General features: G+C 37.8%; 1 protein-coding gene across 2 annotated transcripts in view; it reads right to left on the reverse strand.

The window, feature by feature from the left end:
• AMMECR1 (AMMECR nuclear protein 1) overlaps positions 1 to 22,935 on the reverse strand; it is a 99,655-nt gene that overhangs the window by 16,901 nt on the left and 59,819 nt on the right. The gene's annotated exons all lie outside the window — the stretch shown is intronic.

Here is a 22,935-nt window from a genome sequence, read left to right on the forward strand (position 1 = left end):
CTTTCAAAAAAGGATTGAATTTCACAACAGAAAGTGGAGAGGTAAGTTCTATAGCCTGCAGTGATCAAACACTTAATAGAGTAATCAAATTGTAGAACTTAATTTTTCAGTGAAAAAAGAAAAAAAACAAACAAGCAGAACATTCTCTAAAAAAGACTGGTATTCATGCTAACTAGCAAAGGTGAATATAAGAAGGTGAAAACATCCAAGGGCTCTACAGACCTGTAAACCTACAGGACTCAAGGAGGTTCTGCAAAGCAGATGTCATGATTAGTAACACGGAAGCTTGCAAACAGCTAATCCATGGCTGACGTACCATTCTACAGACAAACACACCTAGCAGGGTAAAATCCACACCGAGAGGAGCTGCCTGTGCACAGGCCAGCACGCCTGGAAACACACAGCAGTTAACAGACAGCAAGCAGTGCCATAAGTAAGAACATTTGTAAAATCCTACTTGCGTATGTTTGGTTAAGAACCAGTTAAATTGGCAAAGGGAAGGTTAAAGTGAGGATGGCATCTCAATCTTTTATTCTCTTAAGCTTTGAAACATGATGTGAATACAAACATGCTCATCTCCAACAAAAACAGTGATCTGCTAACTGAGCTTTTGGATGAGTAAAGAGAATTTAAGAGACTTACTGAAATACTACCAAGCTCTTCACGTGTCTCATTGTTTCATCTAACAATTAGATGGTTCTTAATCGTTTTACTTGGCCTAGAGCCAGTGGCTGCCATTAGCTGATATAATCACAGCCATGGTGTTAGAATAATGGCTGCAGGCTCTGCACCAGAAATCACCATTTTGTATAAAGAGTAATAGAACTTCATTAAAGCAGTCCATGTAAGGACACATGAGGAAAAAAAAATCATGTAAAGTATAACTAAAGGAAATCCTTATATGTATAACCAGAAACAGTTTCCCATCAAGAACTAATACCATACACTGCAGAGTTAAAAACAGAACCTACATTTTTCTGGGGTGGGGGGAAGGCAGGTTTTTTGCAGCAGATATGCTACAATTACAAAACACAACATAGTATTGAAACTCAGAAGTCTTTCTCTACACAGACCTGTGAAGAACTGGGAACACTAAAGAGATTTAAAGCATAAGGCAAACAATATTTAACTAATGACTTCCACTGAAGATATATCTAAAGTAGGTAATTCTAATGGGATTTTCCAGGCTAGCTTTGAAATTGCTGGAACCAAGCAGAGTTACCATCCTCTGCTCTCTGATGGTTCAGAGCAACATCAGAGATAACTCCTATAGCCACAGCACACCAGCAACATCCCAAAATACCAACAACCTAATTCAGCTTTCAAATCCCCCCACATGGTGGGGAAAATAAATAAATATATATGTGTTCCTCAGAACACAAGGACAGCTCCAACCAAAAGTCTATCTAGATATAAGTCATAACCAACAGCAGTTAGCAAAATCAATGAATAAAAGAACATGGTCATAGCAAATGTCCAGGGGTACCTTCCTAGAATACTGTCCAGGAATCCAGTTATTTATATCTTAGGTATTTTGAGACAGAGCTGGGATCTCTGTATTTTAGAGGTCTTCTGAATTTTATTTAGTAAGTTCATGTACACACACTTTTAACATTTTACCCCCTTTTATAATTAAAAAATTATGCTTGGAAACCCCAATCCTCTTCAAATCCATTGCTATTACAAGTTTGCTTATAAGCAGATGGCTCATTTCCCCAAGGTCTGGTGCATCTCTGTCATACAAACAATATATGTGAACACTGTACTGAGAAACACCCAGACAGACAAGCATTAGTTCATCAACAAACAACAAATCCAGTTATCTTAACAAACAACTGTACGCACAGATATTGCTAATATTACTTTAAATCTATTTCTCATAATTTATGCAACAATCTCACCAAGCAAAACACTTCCCATATTGCAAGAATTTACAACCTTCAGAAGATTTTTTTTTTTTTTCCTTTTCTTTTGCACAGCTTGGTACTAGGAGCTTCTTTGAATTCCACTCCCTCAAGCTGCCAAAATCCACTGTGGATTTCAACGTTTTGAGGCAAAGGTTGTGTGCTGTGGGTGTAAGCCTGATCCCCACAAAGCTAGCAGCAAGTCTCCAGCAAATTCCCACTGACCGAAGATCTGCTGCACTGGCATTGCTAGATGAGAAACCATCTGTAACTTAACATTCATCAAGTTGTGCAGAAACAAACCTCACCGCATGCTCATGTAAGCCATGTCTCACAGAACCATAGAATATCCTAAGCTGGAAGGGACCCATCAGGATCATCAACTCCTGGCCCTGTGCAGGACACCCCAGCTCAGCTACTCCACTTAAATGCTGAGCTAATAATTCGAAACAAGATGAGCGAAGTCATGACAAATTTAAATATTGATAAAAAGCTGAGATATGAAACCTTCAGGTGAACACCGTGGGAGCAGGAAGATGCACAAAGGTGTAAAAGCCTCAGGCACACAGAGGCAGCCAAGTGGTTCAGTTCCAGTGAAAGCAGTGCCATGCAGTGACCAGCACACACTGAGCAGCAAGCTCAGCTGGCCTGCTCCATTCTTCAGTAATGACACTGGCACAAATACCTTGTCTTCATGGAACCACCTCACAAGAACTAAAATATTGCTATCAAATGATGGAGTGATTTCAGTTATAACTAACTCCTGCTGAACTGCTAGGTGCTATTCCATCTGTACAGCATGCTGGAAAATTCCTCCTCGACACCTCCAAGACTACAGACACTGGTGCACAGATCCTGTCTCAACACTCCTGCTGCTGGAGGTAAGCGAGATATCTGGCAGAATAAGACCACAGATTTGAGTAACAGCCTCTGACATCGCTGTGACTACACAGAATATTGCTGTTATTTTATCCCTCCTGTCCCTGTCTTCAAGCCCTTTTTGTCTTTCAAAACAGCTTGGCCTCTGTTGTTTCATAAGTAAAACCAAAATTTACCTGAAGAAATTTGTGCTGATAATCAGCAACTGGAAAAAAATGTACCGAAGGGAAATGCCAACAAGAGAGCATTTATTTATACTGATTAGCTACACATGAAATGCCATCTGCTAACAATGAAATACTGTCTACTAACAAAATTTATGAGACAAAAATTGTATCAGGTGCCAGTTTTAGAAGAACTGCCTTAAAACCTTGTAACCTTTTCCTAATGAGTTTGGGCACCACATACTATTTTAAAACTTGTGATTTGTTTTAATGTGCTCTATATTACAGTTAGAGTACCAGTCATCTCAGTCATTCTATTATTACTACCATGGCCCCAACTCTACAGTAAGTTCCAGATACCTTAAGAAAACCTAAAAGCACACCAGCTTCGTATCATCTCATCACAGATGAACTGCTTTCATTTTTGCCTTTCTCAATGCCTGGTTAGCAGGAGACATATGGCATTAGAGATGCTTCCCTTCAGGACTCAGCTATTATCCTTAAGTTTAAACTTCATCTCTGTGGGTAGCAAATAAATCACCATCTATGACTGTTCTGACAGTGCCAGTGGAACAAGCGGATGGTGCCCAGTAGTTCCTCAAGGGCAGCTGTCCATGTTGTACAAACCTCAGCTCTCAATGCTTGACAGACTGACATCACTCTCAGAAGTGTCAGCAGATGTCAACATTTAGTCCAAGGATAAAAATCCTTGCATGACTTTTACTTTTGCCATTCTTGTTCTGGGAAGAAAGAGTATCAGTTTCTACAGGCAGCAGTTTAGCACTTACCATACACCTCACACACTCTACAAACATCTGGATGGAAATTCAGACCTGGGCCTCCCCTGACATGTCACTGCACTTGGCATGTATCTCCTGGTGACCAACTCACAGTGAGCAGAAAACAAGACAACGCAAATGCTTGCCTTCCTCAAAAGCTCGTCACTGGTCTGAGCTCAGAATAAAAAATCACCGTGTAACTGTGTGTCAACATTCTTAAATGGCACAGGAGACTTAGGTGCCTGTACTTTCACAGCCTTAGAATTCGATTTTACTGTCTTATTCAATGCTGTCTTTTTCTGTCAATTCTTCTTTTAGAAAAAGGAATGAAATCTGCCATGTTAAATACCAAGTTAAAAAATATTAACTCCACAATTTTTATGTTAAACTTAGAATTAAGGAAGGGCAAGTGGAATTAACTAGCAAAAGAAGTTGGAAAAATTAGGGGAATTAAAAAAATACTTTCAAAGAAAATGCCCCCTAATTTTAAAAGCATTTTCTAGGCTGTCTGTTCTTTATTCCTCCATGCCCAGAAATAATTTACATATATTGCTGCTGACTAAATGGAAGTACATGGTACTGAAGAGTTGAAAAGAGGCAGTGCCAAGCAAGGGGAATTCTAGCTGGCCAATAAAAGGGCATTAGTTTTTCCACATAAGACTCTGCTCCATGTTAAAAGTGAAGCAAGCAAAGTCAGAATTGAATCCTGTTCAAGAAAAACTATTTTTAGACACAAAATGCATGCACGCACACGCATGGCCTTTCTAGTTAAATATTTATGCAGTCTTGGATGTCCTAAGATCAAGTAATTGCCAGTTAAGAAAAAAACCAGAACAAAGTGTTACTCAACTATCAGTTTTTCTTCAGCTGAGCCATACTAGGACAAATTTCAGCTTTTCTTCAAATTAAGTTTATTTGGCTATAGAACATGTTTATCAGTAATCCCATTTTCCAAGGACCACCCCTCCTTATGTGGGATATAAAAAGCTTGCAAACACTTTAAAGACACTGAGACTATAGAAAGAAAAGGGAATTGTTTGAATTATTTTGAGTTGCTATGACAAACAGCATGATGGTTAGAAAAAAAAATTATATTCCTTATATATTTATGTTCCTTAAGACTACATCTTGTTTTCTATAAAATACCACTAGAGAAGCTCTTAGAATAGCCTGAAATGATAGTACATTCAGGTGAACTAAAATGAAATACATCATTGTGTTCTCCATCCATAATTTCTGTAGGCTATAAAAATGCCTTAAAAAAAAAAAAAAAAAAAAAGCTTCAGTCTTTAAGAACCTAGGGCTCTTACATGTGATGTAGCAGATGGGTAACAAACAGTAGAACATGAATTGGGGAAATAAGAAGTAGTAGTGGAGTTTCACTTCTCTGTTTAGAAATGCCTCAAAATCCTTGATTGAATTTAAAAGATCCTTTAAAAGAGTTTGATAGCATATAAGCATCAAAAATAGTAAAGAAGGATTTTGATGCAGATGAATGGAAGCATTAAATGAATTAAATTCCTAGTATTTTACTCATTGTTATTTAACAACAAACATTAACAATAAAATTTCTCACTAAAGCTCTTTTTAGGGGACAGTCACATCTACAGACCCACGCTGGACAGAGTTTAGATAAAATTAGATACAGTTTGGTACATTGCTGGAAATGACTTCGAAGGCTTAAACATGACACGGGAGGAGGAGATGCAAAGGAAGCTGTCAAACACTGGGCATGATGTAAGTAATACTTTTATAGGAAGTGTGAATGAGGCAGAGACAGTAAGTGACTCATGCAATTTAGGAGGCTTACACAGCGAGTCAGTGACAGAACTGAGAACAGAATCCAAGATCCCTGACGCCTAAAAATCTACTTTTTGTGACAGCCTCTCTTCCACTGTCTGCTCAGCCTACCCTGTAGAAACACAGCTCCCAGAGAATTAATCAAAACAGAACTGATAAATTTAATCCAATTTAAAAATTAATTTTCCATTACTTTTTTAGTTCACTCTCTTACAGTCAATTTTCTCTTAACCGGTTTCCAATACCGAACACAGTTAAACCAAACCATAACTTTCTGGCACCTAAATAATTTTTCAAATATCATCAGTAGACATACGAAGAGTAGGCTAAAGGTCTTATTTTACAAACTATTACCCTCTTCTCATAAACAGTACCTTGGAACAACTTCCAGATGGTAGGGAAAGGACTTAAATTCTACCAGCTCTTCATTTAGATCAGTAAGTATAACCCTGAGATTCTGGAACTTTTTCACTGAGCGAACTAAGCTTAGTAGAATTACCTTTGAAGATGTATTTAACAAAGAAATGGCCCTGTGTCAATGAACTCAGCCCAAAGGGCCCACATATTGTTCTTCAATTCATTCAAAACAGCCTGAAACTAATGAGTGGCAAACTCACTGGACTTTAGGGAACAGTGAAGAAATGACAACAGCAAGAGACACTTGGTCCCAGGGTTTCAGAGGAAAAAAAAAAAAAAAAAAAATATATATAGTATTTATTGTTCCATTGCTGGGTTACTGAGCAGTGAAGTTAGTTCAGATTTTTACTTTTTCATTCAGTAACTTCAATAAAGAACACTTAAGCAGACCACCAGTATTTTCCTAATGAAAATCAGCTCTCATAGCTTGGTTTGGCAGAGACCAGAGAAAACTAACAGCTTCCAAGTCATGACATGCAATTAATTTTTAAGCCAGAAAAGCAGGGCAGAGTGTGCTCTACTTCAAAAAGTGAAATTATTATGAATACAATCCTCCTAGCTGTCAGCATAAGGCATCAGACAGCCCAACACAACCCCCACAGGTCAGCCTTCTACCGACTTTTATTTATGACCAGCAGAATTTTGCCAACTTAAATGGAGATTTCAAGGAGTGATTTACATGCAACAACAAATCACTTGAATGCAAGGAAAAAGAATTTATTTATATTGTCTTTTTTTTGGGTCAGACTGGAAAAATTTCCAGGAAACAAAACAACTGTGAATGACGTGTTTTTCCTGAACCCTCCCTTACATTTGGGAGACAGAAAGGGAAAGAACAACATTTATACTTCCTGCACATTATGTTGCTAAGTGGTAGTCACAGGGTAAAAAAAGAAATACACACTTGTTGTGGGGCACAGAAACACATCTCTGAAGTTCTAGCTGATTTTATCAGCACAGTGCAGCAGGTAACAGCAACAGCATTCCAGGTGGGACAAATAAAATACTGATCTGGAATTTTGGCTCTTGAATCTAATTATTTATTTTTTACTCCACAAAAGTGAAGTATGCCAGAAAGTCTCTCTTCTCCCAACCTGTCTGAAATCAGACATGTAACTTAATAGGAAGAAGGAATATCCTGCTACTCTATTTTAGACAGTTATTTAAGCTTTGAAAAGAATACCATTCTTCTAAAAGACAAAGCGGAGCACATATATCAATTAAGCACTTAGAAAAGCTCATCAGAAAAGGCAACCTACGTTGGCTACATAAGACAATTAAGACTCTATTTTAGACAGCCAGAGGCTCCTAAAATAAGCTGTCTGTATGTTCTCCTTATTTAACAGCTTCAGTTATATTAAGAATATTTTTATGTGCACACATGTATTGTGGAAAACATACCCACAATTAAAAATTAAACCATAGTGGTATTGCTCACAATATTCTGGGCCCTTGTTTTTCTACAAAAAAGTACACGAGTTGTTTAAATCTAAAGACACCTTTACAGAATATTTCTAGGGGTACTTAAAATTTCCAAACAAATCCTTATTTAATTTTTTATTCTAGCTACATGGTACAGATCCACTCCAGAGCACACACGAAGGACTGACATGGTCTGAGATGCTGCTCAGGAATTCTGTAGTCACTCTGAGTATCTGCTAAGACACAGAGCTAATGCGCACCTGCCCAGGGACAATGGGCTGAAATTCCTGGGAGTTTAACTACTGCTGGTTCTTCAGCTGGGTCTGTCAGCCTTGTGTATGTAGCAGATGAAAACTCAAACTCCTCACTGACTCACTGTTACAAAATTTAAGAAAAGAAAGCTCACAAGCATGAAGCTGTAAAAGCCAACACTCCCATAAATTCCGGGCTTTTTAGCAGAAAGAAACAAAGATGTTTTTTCTACTGCTCTGACAATTACCCAGAGAAATATTCTATCACACTGTACCAAATAAATCTAGTTCATCATTATGCCATGATGATATTGAACTGTGTGGACATGACGCCTGAAATGAATTTCTCTTTCTTTCTGCCATAAAGTATCAAGGAAACAACAAAGGTTGCATGAAGAGGTTCTTGAAGTTTAGGAGAAATTTGTGTATGTGCTGTCATAGACTTCAAGCGGAAAAGTATGATCACAGAAGTCACAGCTGCTGCAACCTGTTCCCATTAAAAAATTCAGTTAAAACTAAAAAGACCAACAAAGTAATACTGTAGGTTCCTGATTACATTCATAAGAGTCAAGTTTCTGTGACTTTAACTTCCTTACTGTTTCCTGAAACCAGAAATCTTACACTATACTGCTTCTGTGGCTCTAACGGACTTATCGACCTTTCAAAAGGCCAAATAAGGTAAAGACTCAATTTTTCTCACAGTTTTAGTTCTACAGAGCATGAGGGTATCATTTTGCATTACTATACAATATACCCTATTACACCAGAAAAAAATTAAAATCTTAAACTATGCTAACTTCAAGATGCAGCAGAGCTTCAGTAACACTTCAGAGGTACACCCTGACACAGGTGTGCTAAATCCAAAATCTTCCCATCACACAGCGCAGTGAGAGAGGGAGGCAGCTTGGAGCACAGCCCAGAGTGAGCAGTTACTGTGCATTTGCCCAGGGGCAGGCAGAGAGCTGTAACTCCTTGTTTCATCTACCCCACCCCATACTGTAGAAGCTAAACCAAGGCAGTTTGGGACATCCACTGCCCCACAGCTGCCTGCACTGGGAACTGCTCAGCAGTTTGGACCACAAACAACATCTTCTGACTACAAGGGAACATCAGGTCAGCAGCTGTATACAGGACTTTCTTCATAGGGGGCAGCTTCTTTTCTGCCTTTACCTGTATTGTCCCTCACCTGTCCCTGCATCACACATCCTCTTGGGATAAATGACAGTGGAATTCACAAAGGCATGACAGTTTATGCCATAAACATTCAGAAAGCTGAAAGGTGTCAATTGCCACAGAAATGGCCTTGTTTTGCTACATAAAAACCAAAGCCACAGCACTTAAAACAATCTCCCAGCATAACACAGCGATTGTCACAGTGACTCCAGACGCTTGTTTAAAAACTGAGCGACAAAACTGACCAGGGTTTGGTGTGTATGTTTTTGTTTGGTGAACATATGATAACAGACTAGTCAGAAAACTCTAATTGAGCTCCAACTGGACTAAATTGTAATGTCACTAAAAGGCTTTCCAGCAGATGGCAAAGTTTAGATATTCAACAAAAATGAACTGCTCAATTACACTTAGAACCACACAGCTTGAGCAACGTTAACCACTCAAATCCCTGGGAACATAAAAAGAAATCCCTAGAATTCTCTACATCTCCAGCATGTCTCTCAATATTGACCTAAGATCATTATTTTACCCCAAAACAGATACTGAAGTCCACACAAAAATCTTTAAGGCCACATAATCACTGAATTCAATTCTCATTTAGGCAATTCACAAGATATTGCTCCCACTCTAAAGCCGCATTCAAGTCATAATTTTATAAAAGAACAAATTAATGAGGTATTTTTAATTTATTATGAACTTTAAAAAGACCTCATCTTAAGAACATACATAAAAATGTTTCTAAATGTCACAGCAATGCAGTTATATGTAAACACAGGAAGGTAATTTAAACATTTACATCTTCAATTTCCTGCAGCTTGCAAAAAGAGGGTCTTTTTTAATTGTGCTGCTGAGATTCTACAACAAAAGAGTACTTCACTTTCTCAACACTTCTTTTGTCACCAGAAACACTATATTTTTATGTAAAAATATGATAGTTGAATTTTTATTGCTCAGTTTCAGTACTGTTTGCCACAAACACTGAAACTGTATTTTTTTGATCAGGACTTTGAAACCACAGTGATGGACAAATTAAATATGCATAATCAGGTTAAATATAAGGAAAGCAACAGGCATGGTAGATTATGCAGTAAATCAATTAAGAAGGACAAATATCATAGAATCACAGAATAGTTCTGGGTTTGAAGGGACCCTAGAGATCATTTCATTCCCTGCTGTGGGCAGGGACACCTTCCACCAGACCAGGTTGGCTCAATCATATTTGCTTACCTGAGGTATTGCAGAAAATAGTTAACAGAAAAAGATTAAGACAAGAAAACATGCTGGAATATGAAGGTATTAGTAAATATAGTCTGAGAAATGAAAGGTGACAGAATTCAGGCTTGAAATTCTTCAACAAACACATAAACTGAGAGTAACCCAAGGTCCACACTGCCTTACAGTCTAGAATATGACCACTCAAAATACAGAACACAGAATAATATCCTGGCTTGTTTCCCAAGATTTGTGTTTCATCAGTATCTCAACTCAACTTGGATTATGTTTAAACCAACTGGTTTTTAGCTAAATGCAATCTCTTACACATCTTGCGAGTGCATCTGCAAAGAGTTGCAGATCTGACTGTTGTCAGTGTAGAGGATGATGTATGAGCTCATAGCATCTTACTAATTCTCAGTGTTTTTATAAATATAGTAAAAGACAGGCACAAGATGAATCCCTTGTGGCACATCACATGTAACAAGACCTCAGGGAAAGAAAAGGTCCTTCCTTATTTCATGAGAGTTTTGGTTTCTATGCACTTGCTCCCGCTATCATGAAACTATTCTAGAATGCAGCCATCAGAACTGCTGCATCAACAGAATTTAATTCCTATTTAAGGCAACAAAAAAGGCTTAACATTTTTTCTGTTCCTTTGGTATGTGTGCACATTTTTATTTCATATATGAATCCCATTAACAGGTCAAGCTATGACATTACTTCTACAAATCCCCAATTAAAAAATAGAGTACGTTTTAGATACATAAACACATTCTATATATCTGGAAGCTTTGCTTCCTGCATTTCCTTCCCTTTATCTTCCACACACAAAGAAGTTGTCTCTAAGCCATCTTCTTATTCTCCTTTTAGCAACTCTGCCACTTCTCTCTCGCTCACGAGAGCGGGTCACGATTCCATCCTTTTATTCCTTCCAGATTCCTGTCACAATTCTGTCTGCCTGGGGTGGCACGCTCTGTGCCACCTGCTACCTACTCAGCTTACAGAAGAGCCTGGATGGGGCATTCACAACTCACTCTTATCTAAGGTCAAGATGCCCAAGCAACAGAACGTTTGCAAGCTCAGATAAACAGTACATTCAGTTCCAAGTCTGCCAGCTGTCACTCTGTATATGTTTTTCACTCTAAACCAGGTTTTGAGTAGCAAATAAAAACAGCTGGAGTGGAATGAAAAGGAAGTTCTGAAATGAAGAAAAGGCAAAAGGTCCAGGTTAGGCTACATCTGTCTGTGACCTCAAAAAACTGTAACTCAAGTATTCAAGGAATGCACTTGAATCAATAGCATTATATACATTTGAAAAGTCTGCTTATGAATTAAATATTTTAAATCACATCTTCTTAGAGAAACTACAGGCTAAATTCTTCTGCCTTTGAAGGTAGTAGAGTTTTGCCATTCACTGCAGTAATGTCTAAACGAGGAAAGGACTGTTGTGTCCATGTGTCTATTCAGCTTTTAACTACCATGAACATCTCGCATTGCTACATATGTTTAACTGAGGGAATTGTACCAAGAGCAACTGAATCCCAACTACTCAATGTTAAATGAGGATACAGTGTGGACACATAAAAAATCGTTTAGTCATAATCATACCATTAGAGATACAATTCAACACATCTATCTAAAGTGGTTAATATTTAAATGGAAATAGATGTCATCACCTTTCTAAAAAGCAACTCACGAAATGTTTCACCTCCTGAATGTCAGGAATGCTTTAGTCAAACACAGTCTTGTGAAATCATATGTAACAGCTCTTGGAAATTTACATTTTTGGGGGAAAAAGAAAAGATCATGCATTGTAGACTTCCACAAACCTGAAAAGGGTTTTCTGAGCAACAAACCAGAAAGTCACCCTTTTAGTAATTGGAAAAGCCAAGTACACAAAGAGGGGTGGCTCTGGCAAACGAGGCTGCACACGGTGCAGAGACCTCCACAGACAAAGCACAGCTGCTGCTCTTTGCAACGAGGGATTAGCAGTCTAGGTCAAAGGAAAAAAGCCTCTCTGTAGCTAAGTGAGCAAACTGCAGAATGCATCCTCAGCACAGATGAGAAAGGGCCAGCTAACCAGCTTGCAAATTGTGCAGAAGCTTCTGGGAACAGAAACAAAATCAGCGTCAATTTCTTGACAGAGCATGTAAAATATTTCTGGTGAAAAGCAGTGATGCCCTGCTGTAGAACTGAGGTTTCAATGACCTCTCAATTACTTTAAAATTACATTTCTCCTTTCCCTTGTGTTCACTTATATAACAAGCACTTTTTCTTAATGGGAAAACGAACACATTACTTGTGGGGCTTTAACAACAGCATCTGGAAGTAGCTGGCCCAGAGATAGCAGCTCTTTTAACTCTAATTCCCTAACAACTGAAGCTGTTAAATGCATACACATATGCACACAGAACTTTTTTCTTACATACAGACATTTTAATCTCAACTTTTGTACAACTGAGTCATATTATATTTTGGCTTTACATTGACACTTCAGTTAAATGGGATATAAGCCAATATTAGAAGAAAATAATTGCTAACCTTTTATTACATACTAAATTTAGTTTTATTCTGCATCATTCACTTTAGCATCACTAAATAAAAGAAATGAAGAGTTTCCTGAAGTAAGAAACACTGTTTTAATGTATCAGTGTGAATGTATTTCTAACCTGGCTTTTATTTATCAATAAAGCACTGAAAAAGTTATTCACAACTAGGCTGTTATCTAAAGCAGCAAATTATTGCACATTACCAGAACCTTGACACTTATTTCAGTTTGTGGTATTATAGAAGTCATCAAAATTATTTGAACTAGAAGTACCAGAAAGTTGTACTGGTCAAAAAAACCCAGGAGCTTTTCTTCTTTTCCCCTGTCAAATCAAAACCAAGGGAATTTTAATGAACTGGAAAATGCAATAGAAATAAAAAGTCACCTTTCCTTGCTGGTAAAGAGTTTGCAATACCTGATTTCATAAATAAATTTACACAACTGTTAGTAATTGCCATTATCACAAAGGGCCCTTTCAAAGTGGCAACTTCTGACAGATGGGAAGTTCCCAGGAGCTGTGCCCAGGCTCAGCAGAGCACTTCTTAACATCTGCACCAGTTCCCCAAGTTCTTGTGGGAGTTATTTATATACTGTACTTCTCCAACCTGAGAGACTGCTTGCGTGACAACTGACCCTTTAATGCAAGTAATCTGCACTAAGAAATAAAGATTATACCATTGCACTGGAACAGCAAACCTAAATTTAAGTATGTGAGCTGACACTTTGTAGCCTACGTATTATATTTAAGACACAGGCACATGTCACCATTCCCCCACAGAGAATATCCTTGCTTGAAGAACTGAGTGTTAGCAGTCCTACGGAAATTTGTACTGATGGCCAAAAAAAGCTTTTCTCCATCATGGTCAAAAGCTATTCTCTACATGTAAATTACAACTATATTAAGAAAAGTTTTAATGAAAAATTTTGAAAGTTCACATAAAAGTAGGAATCTTTGAGATTAGAAATATTTTTGGTTCTACAACAAATATTTCTAAGTAATGGTTTATTTACATACTTTTGTAGCAGTAGATGCTTTGTGAACTGCATCAATACACAGTTATTTACAGAGCTAAAAAAAATAATCTAAGTACATTCAGTTTATTTCTAAAATAAAGCCTATCAAAAATATACACTTGCTTATAGAGTGTATATAGCACTCCATACATTTTCCTAAGGAGTACAGTTGAAAATGGCAGAATCTGGAAAGTGCATCTGCAAGTCAAAGGAAAGAGACAAACCTGGAGTGCTTCTTTCCCTAATATTATATTTTTAAATTAATGTTAGAAAAGAAAAACCTGGTTATTTTCAGGTAAAGTATATATCTTCCCGTAAAACGCAGCAGATGAACTGGAGTAAAACTCCAGTTATTTGTCAATGATGAAGTTCAAGACAGTCCTTCAAGACTTTCCTGTGTGTTTTTTCTCCCTCCCCACTCTGAGGTCACTTGCTCACAAATACACATGATATGAGTTGAAACAGTGCAGAGTGATTGGGCCTTTAAGACTTTAGGACTACCTCAGAAGTGGTGCTTAACTTTAGAGGTCTTCAGACATTCTTCAGCATTTTATATGGCCGCCTGTGTTCCAGCAGTGGATAGGCTATTTCTTCTTCTTCCAAGAGTTTTTATACCATCTTAACTGCACAGCTCTCGTAAAGGACATAACTTCTCTCTTCCTAGTGTCAACAGGAACAAATTTTAGAAACAGGTATCTGTCAGTACTATTTAAAAATACCAGAAAACTCTGCCACAGTTTACAAGAGCATTTTAACTCATTACTCTGATCTATGGAAAATGGTAAAAAACAATTTCAAAAGCTTCAACACCTTTGTGTTAAAGTGAACAGGGATAACAAGGGCTTTTGGAGCCCAGTTCCCCACACCCAGTTTCTGCTATTTCTTCTTTATAGTCTTAAAAGGAAGCATCAGAAAACACCTAAATGGAGGAGGTGCTGACAGACTGAAAACTTTAATTAAGACTCCTTTCCCACAGTGCCTCCCACACAAAGCTGCAGAGTTTAAAGATTTTAACAGCTTATAAGCATGAGACAATTCTTTTTCCTGTGACCTTGCCTAATCTCTGCTAACTGGTATTAAAACATCAGATTTCAGTAAAAATCCTTGAGCCAAAGTATACTTCTACTAGGCAAGGTATCTAATATCCCACAGCTGCACCTCAATTCCCAGTCGTACTTACGATGTCTCATATTTAGCACGTATAAGCACTGGTCAGTCTGTGCAGTGGGATGTTTTACTGCCCTCACAAGAAAGTTGTGGAAAACATCCCTTACTCTATATTAAAAATGAACACCTACTGCTAAGCTGAGAACTGCCAGAGAAAAAAACTCACCCAGAATCAGGTAACTTCTATGCCAACTTTTTCCATTCTGTCCTGTTTCCAAGTGGACAAATCCTTTCTTTACAACGGAAGTGCTCTGAGACACACTTCACCTACACCTCTGCCTGCTGTGAGCACAGTCCTATCTTGTGTTCTGTAGCACTGGCCCATAACTCAGCATATCTTCGTAACACTTCAGAAATCAGTATGTCACCAAGAGTCTCAAAAGAAAGCAAATACCATTATAATAATGTTTTGGTGATGTTCCCCTTAAGACTATTACACAAGAAGATTAAAAAGTTGAGTAAAACCCATGGAAGTACCAAGTATCTGTACTAGTAAAGGAAAAGCACGTTATGGCAATATAGAGCTTTGCTAGGAAAGCCAGGGTGGCCAATTCCTCTGCCTCCACCCTCCCTTCCAAACACTTCTATCAAGTAATATTCAAAGACAAATAAAAATCTGAGTTAGAACCAAACTAGTGTTTCAACTCAACTAGAACTCTGTCTTTGAACTTACAGGGTGTGTATCATTTTGTTCACATAATAGGAGACTGTGTGGGAAGAACATGAAATGCAAGAACATCATGGGAAGGACTAGAGTCACAAATGACATGGCTCCTCCCTGAAACCCATCTGGAAAGTCTGAGTAACTGCTGGGTATCACCAGTTAGTCACATTCAATCAAATTTCAGCAACATCTGATTTATTCCAAATAGCACAAGTTACATCAACTAACGAAAATTATCTTGCTTGAGCATGTCTTTTTCTAAGCACATATTTTATAAGAAGTACATTTTTGAAATTCCCAATTTTTAATGCATTTTTTAAAATAAGATGAAGAAATAAGTATTTCAAATCTGGCCAGTTTCTTTAGCTATACCAAATTCTACTGCTGAGACCTTAAACTTAAGACAGTCTCAGTGAAATCCCCACTAAACTTCATGGAACCACTTTATACAGATACAGCAATTTGGCAATAATTTTTAATAATAAAATTTATTTTTCCTTGATTTTCAGGTACCTTTCATGAACAGTCAACTCACAGAGTAAGTTTACTCTACAAAACACAGCAAGGCATTCTCCTGTGCCAAAGCATTCATATTCTATAATTCAGTTTTCCCAGCAAAATAGTAAAATGGTTATCAATATTTGATAACCCTGGATCTATTGAAAAAGCTTTGGGAGAGCATCATTATGCTCTCCTCCTTTCATAAAGGTAATAATCTAAGGACTGTCCTTCCATTTGTGGCGTTTTCCTTTGCTTTCTTTAAAGAAGTGTTGCTAAGGAAACAAGACTCTCATCTACCATTAGGTCCAAGGGTCTAGCAAGGTTTTTCTCAGAAATAATAGACCAACAATTACAAAACCAGTATTTTTTTTTTTGTTTTGTTTGTTTTTAAATAAAGAAAAAAATTAAGGCAGAATTATTACATTCCCAACACACACAATATGCAAAAACATATATTCCCTAGGGCATGCTCCTCTCTTCTAAACAAGATTTTCCTTTCATAACAAAATAAGGAGAAGCATTTAACCAATCATTAAAGCAAAAATTTGGGGTTTTTTTTCACTTAAAGAGCCAGTATGGTATTTAGCTTTGCCCTTTGAGAAAAAGCAGCAGACAGTTTTGTTAAACAAGAGTTCCCTGAAATAATGACCTGGCACTGTGCGCACAAAATCATTACAGACCTATTTACTGAACTGACTCACACAGAGTAACTAAGCCTGGCTCAATAAATTCAAATTTATATACTTCATTTAGACTTTCCGGTATTGTGGGTTTCCACCACAAACCATTTTACTAATAAACATATATTCCACCAGAACAGATCTTAGGATTTACCCAAAATAAAGTGTTTGTTATCTGTAAAGTCAGTGTCTACAAGCAGAGTCAAAGCAATTAGCTTTTATTGGCTTAGATAAAATTTAAAATATGAACAGCTCCAACTTTTAGTAAAGTCTCATCTATATACAGATGATGTGGCAGGCAAAGCCATGAGCCAGTAAAAAATGTCTACATGTTAAAATAATTTTGCCTCAGTTTCAGTAGAAGTAATCAGTAAATACTTAAAGATCACAGTGCTAATACCTGAATTTTGTATTTTAATAGAAGCATTTTTGAAAACAAAAAGGGGTTCTAAGATACAGTATTATTAATACCTCTGGAGGTCAACACCATCATAAATATATACATATCTATATACATCTTCTAATTTGTAAAGTGAAGTTGAATGCTGAACTGCCTTAATATACTTCAGCCCAGTTCTGACTCAGAACACATATGTGCTGTATATTATATGCCATATATGACTATATATGTGTATATCATAATACATGTGTTCAGTACTTATGTATTTCCAAATATCTTTCAAACACAGCTTTGGCTCAGACACCTCTTTCTTTTGCTAAGGAGTTTTAGTGATATGAAACTGCTAGAAAATGATGAAAATAAACCCCTCTCTCTGCTGCTGCCTGGCAGGCGAGCAGGACCTGCCTTATACTGGGCACTGGGTGATGCCCACGTCATGGCAACCAATCCACGGGGGCCCAAGTTAGCAGAACAGCAGCCCTGAAACTTCTTCAGCATCCTTGAACTCTCCTTAGGCCAGGGAGCTCCCACCCTGGAAGGAAAAGTACTCAGTACACCCTCTTAAGTGTCAGTTTGGCACTCCACATCCTACCTCCCCAGGAATGTAGAATGCTCTGAAATCACTCCTACAGAACCTTGTAACTCAGTGAGGGAAAATGATGGTGTAACACAGTTGTTTACTCTGGAGATGTTTAGCCTGGAGAAGAAGAGGCTCAGGGGAGACCCTTCTGTGCTCTGCCTGCAAGGAGGCTGTAGCCAGGTGTGGTCAGCCTCTTCTCCCAAACAGCAAGCCATAGGACAAGAGAAAACGGCCTCAAGTTGTACCGGGGGCTATTTGGAAATATTTCTTCACCAAAAGTGTTGTCAAGCATTGAAACAGGCTGCCCAGGCAAGTGGTGAAGTCCCCAACCCTAGAGGGATTTAGAAGCCATGTAGATGTGGCACTTGGAGACAGGGTTGAGTGGTAGGCTTGGCAGTGCTGAGTTAATGGTTGGACTTGATGACCTTAAAGGTCTTTTTTGATGTAAACAATTCTATGATTCAATATGAAAGATGAGTATCTGAGGAGTCCCAGCTGCCTGCAGTTTTACTGGTTCAACAAGCTTTGACAGCATGTGGGGCATCTTTATTCTTAAAACTTAGTGGATTTAAAAAATTTTACCTTGCATTAGTGCAATTTGCTGTTAAGTGGAGATAGGAGTTACACATTCCAGAGGGTTATTACCACTGGCTTCCCACATGCTCTGTGGTACACAGCTGTTGTCTGTCCACTCAACTGGACACAGAACCATGTTACCACCTATGGCCCTAAGCACCTCTTCTCACTTGGAGATCTGTGCCCTCTACCTCAATAAGGCAACCCTGAGAACTAGGAGACAACCTGAAGAACTCAGAGGTGACCAGCAGACACCCACTTTTCACAGACACGTACAAATGGAAAGGAAGCTTCCTGACATTAAAAACAATATTAAACATAGAAGAACAGCATAACCCTGGTGAGTTCAGGCTGTCACGAACCTACACTGCTCTCTGCGGAATTTAATTTTGACCGTGATAACGTAAGCTTCCTCTCACAATTAATTATCAGGTGTTTTTCCACTGGTGGCCACCAGACAGTGTATTAGTAGAATTTAAAAAAACTGACTTTCAGTTTTTTTAAATTCTACTATAAATCAAAGCCAAAAGTAAGACAGCCTGCAAAGTATTATCAGTGAGCAACACAGAAACAACAATATGCTCTGAAATATTACATGAAATATTATTTGCACAAATTAATTCAACCTATGGCTTCTGTCAATAGTGAAGGTCACAAAAACAGTCAAAAACATGTAATTCCCCCAGCTCTGCAGTTCAAAAAATTGCAGTCAGATAGATGAGTATGCTTTGCCCTGGATCAATGGTAATGGCTATCTACACCCATAGCAACACTGCCTGGTGAAAAAGGTTTTGGGAAGTTAGCACTGACCTGTGGGACTGATTACAGGGTTAGAGTAGTAAACTCAACTGAACATATGAAGAAAGTTGTCCTGTCTGCACAAATACTTGTCACTAGTCTTTAGCAAATAAGGCCAGCATCAATCTTAATGTGATCAGTCATCAAATATTTTTCAATTTTACCCCTTAAATTAGCGTGCCATACTGCTGTCTTACAGTTGTATGGTAAACTTTGGAACAGGAGGAAAGAATTAGTGTTTTTCACAGAGAGAGCAGGCAATATTGCAGCAACAAGGACTAAGACTCTTGAAATTGCTGATGAAGACAGAGCAGTACTTGATGCCAGCAGTAGCGAAATCCTCATATGGAACGTACACCCAAATTCAGTTATGACAAAGTTGGGGTTTAGGTTTCATTTCCTTCCCTCTTGTGCTTCTCACCCAAGCTTCTCTTTGTTTCCTTTTCTTGATCAACCACATCTAGGCTGAGTGTCTGACAGGAGTCCTATTTCCCTCAGGTGGAGTGGTAAGTAGAACACACAACAAAAAGACTGATTACATCATATAGTCAGTAGAGTAGCCTATGCTAGTTAAAGGAAGGTGGGTTACATATTATTTTAAAATTTAAACCCAGTTTTCAGCCATTAGGTTAATATACTTAAGCCTTGGAGTCCTCCAATTTTTCTTCACTACTTTCTTCTGCGACAGCAGACTCTGCCATGTAACATCTCTCTTTACCTGCCTGTTCTCTATCACCCTCCCCAGACGCATATTCTAGCCTTGATGGGCTAAACCAACACAGAGTTAAAAATTTATGCACCTACACTTTTACATAGGTATAAAATATTACTTCAAATTCTATGAAACAGGTTAACAAACAAAACTAAAATATCAAATGAAACAATTTTTTTCAGTATCTCAAGTGTACGAAAGCAGGAGTTCAAAACTTCAGTGCTAAAACCTAAGTCTTACTGCTGTACAGAATACATGAAAAAGTAATTTATCAACCTGTTATGAAATTCTGTGGTAACCTGCTTCCAAGTTCAGAGCATTTTCTTGAAGGAGCTGTAAAACATAAGGTGTTTTTCATAATCTGGATTGGTTTATTTTTATGGATTCAGGTGGGATATACAATTAACACATTCAGTCTAAAGAACTATTGTGCCCATGGTAAAATTTCTTCATTCTAAAATGCAATATTCAACACTGTAGAACATTTGGACATGGTTTACCTCCTAATAAAATGAAATAGAAATCACCAAGTCTGAATCTCTCTCTTCATAAAGTTCGGCAGAAGATTTTAATAATACACATTCTTTCCCCTGTGTTTCACTGATATAACTGCAGAGAAAATTGAATTTAACATGTAGATTGTTATTAGGAGTGCAGTAATAGCTTTTTAAACTATGGGTATTCTCATCCCTCCTCACAACTTAGGCAGATGCATCCAATTAATGATGAATCATTCCACACAAATTTCCTGTTTAGAACATACTGGCAATATCAGCATGACAACCTACAGAGCTCAAAATGGTCACAGATCACCACCATTTTGTTTACAAACCTGGAAGTGTAGGGTGGGAGTGTCCCAAGAAACAAACTGTTCACTCCAGATTCCCAGATGAACTATCATTATGGTACTTCAAAGGAACTACACGACTGTATGCGGATAGAGAGGTGTATGCTACACATTGGATACAATATACAGCTAGAGAGCACCACTAGAAATGAAGAAATTTATTGTGGTTCTAAGGACTAGTCAGCATATTTGCAATAAAATTATGTGTGAAGGGAACTGTGGATATTTTGATTGCTAAGCACCAGGGCATTTAAAAACAGCTGTTCTTTTTGTACCATTTTACTGACTGAAAGCTGGGCCACAATTCCACAGAAGGTGGAAAGAAAACCTTTTCAGAAGGTGCCAAAAAGGATAAGAATGAACTAGACAAACAACCTGGTTCAGTTTATCCATGTTGTATCTTCAAAATAACTGAAGAAAAGTGCCTCCCAGTGTCAAAGGAAAATAAAATCAGCAGAATATCTGACTGTATCCTCAACTGAAAGTTTTGCTCAAGTTCCACTTTCGGCAGTAGAGCCTATTCTCATTCTGCCTACTTTGTTGATAAATTTCTGCTTTCCCTGAAGAAGTTTTTCCCTTTCAGGAATTGTCACATCTTCTGCAGAAGCCTATTGCCCACATAGTGCTGAAGCAAGCTATAATGCCCCAGTTTCTGATCCCTCCTAGGGAGGCCTCTTGAGCTCCAAGCTCGCAAAGCCCGTGGACATTTCAAAGGTGCTCCTTCTGTTCCTCAAATGCTCTCCTCTGGAAGGCCCATAGTTGAAAAGACTGACCCCAAGAAGGAAACTGATCACAGGTAACCCTCTTTTTCATTTTTTATATAATGACTGATAGAAGGGAACACCTTTTTTGTGCTTTCTGATATGAACTTTACATTTGAGCAGTCATATTTGAAGTTTGGTTGTTATTTAAAAAAAAGACCAAAAACCAACCTGGAAACATTTTAGGTACCAAAAACAAAAAAAAAGATTTACCATAAAAGGTAACAAAATCCAATATGCCACTAAATACTATAGTTTATTTTAAAACAACTTACGTGCTTATGAAGATTCTTTTAAAAAATAGGTTGGTATATAGTTCCATTTTTCTCATCTTGAAAATTACTGAACTATCTATCCTCTGAATAGCCTAGTATAAACTTCCACAGCATGTGGCCATCCTGTAAATACTGCACTGAAATTATTTCCGTTCCCTTTAATTTTCATCACTTTTCATGTATTTTGACTTCAGCTTTCAGAGTCAGAATGCAGTGACAGGAATCTTATAACCAGTTTTAAAGGTTAAGAGGACAGCCCTGTCTAACTTGTGAGAATGGAAAAATCTACAAGGAACAAAAATTATTTTCTTGAGCTATCACCTTATTCCTAGCCTTAGGGGGAAATTTTCTGTACAAGCTCACTGTTCTTAATCAGGCACTGTAAAGCATACACCTAAATGAAACACTCCCCAGTGCAGGGGGCAAGTCATTTTCCATTCAGTCTGGCTCACTAATGGTTAAGATTTTAAGCCTTTTAACCCTCAACAAAGAAATTGTTTTGAATTTTATTAAAAGCTTCTTCTCATTGACCATTTTGAATGCTGAGGTTTTAAAGGACACAAGCAGAAACATTCCAGAGTGCATAATAAATAAACTGAACACAATAATGGTAACTAGGTCTTTCAGAAGTCTGTAAGGACTCCAGGAGATAGGCAGTTGATCTTCTTCAAACTGAGCAGAGAAGCATGAAATGAACTTCAGGTTGCAACTAACTAGGGAGACAGGTAAGAAAGAACATGTCTCATTCTAATATTACTTAATGCCATGATGGACAAGGCATTTTAACAGCAAAGAGGAAGATCCTGTAATGGACAAAAGCCTCAAATCTAAAGTGATCTGGAAGCACTAATTATTTTAAGTGATGACAATTTTAGAGGTCTACACATGCCAGAATGCAGCTTCTATTTTAAAGCACAATAAAGTCTATTGTAACTGAGAGGAACAAAATTCCATTGATTCTTTAGAGAATAAACTTAAGAAAACTCTTAGAAAAGTAGAAAGCTTGCTACTAGCTCTAGTGATAAACTTATTAGTTTTCACTCTATGCAAAGGAAATGGAACAATATTAAGGTGAATGAATTTAGGTGTAGATCAAAACATGAAGGATTATGCTGCCAGGGAGTGAAGGATTATCATCACTTACCTCCCTCATCCAGAAGCTTCCCACTCAGGGGCTGGGATGTATCTGAAGAGTAACATGTAATGGAAATTTGTAGCATTAAATTAACTGCAGCTGATTGGAAGCACCTGATGGAGAAGAGGTGAGAATACCTGCTGTTTTAGAAGCGTGAATAGGATCATCCCCAAATCTGATTTTCTCGTCTTCTGCCCTGACATTAACTACTAAGGTTAAAATTTGTCTGAACACTGGAAAAATACTGTAATAATCAGTTACAATAAGCTACTG

This window comes from Corvus hawaiiensis, chromosome 14 (genome assembly GCF_020740725.1).
Source record: "Corvus hawaiiensis isolate bCorHaw1 chromosome 14, bCorHaw1.pri.cur, whole genome shotgun sequence".
Classification (NCBI taxonomy): domain Eukaryota; kingdom Metazoa; phylum Chordata; class Aves; order Passeriformes; family Corvidae; genus Corvus; species Corvus hawaiiensis.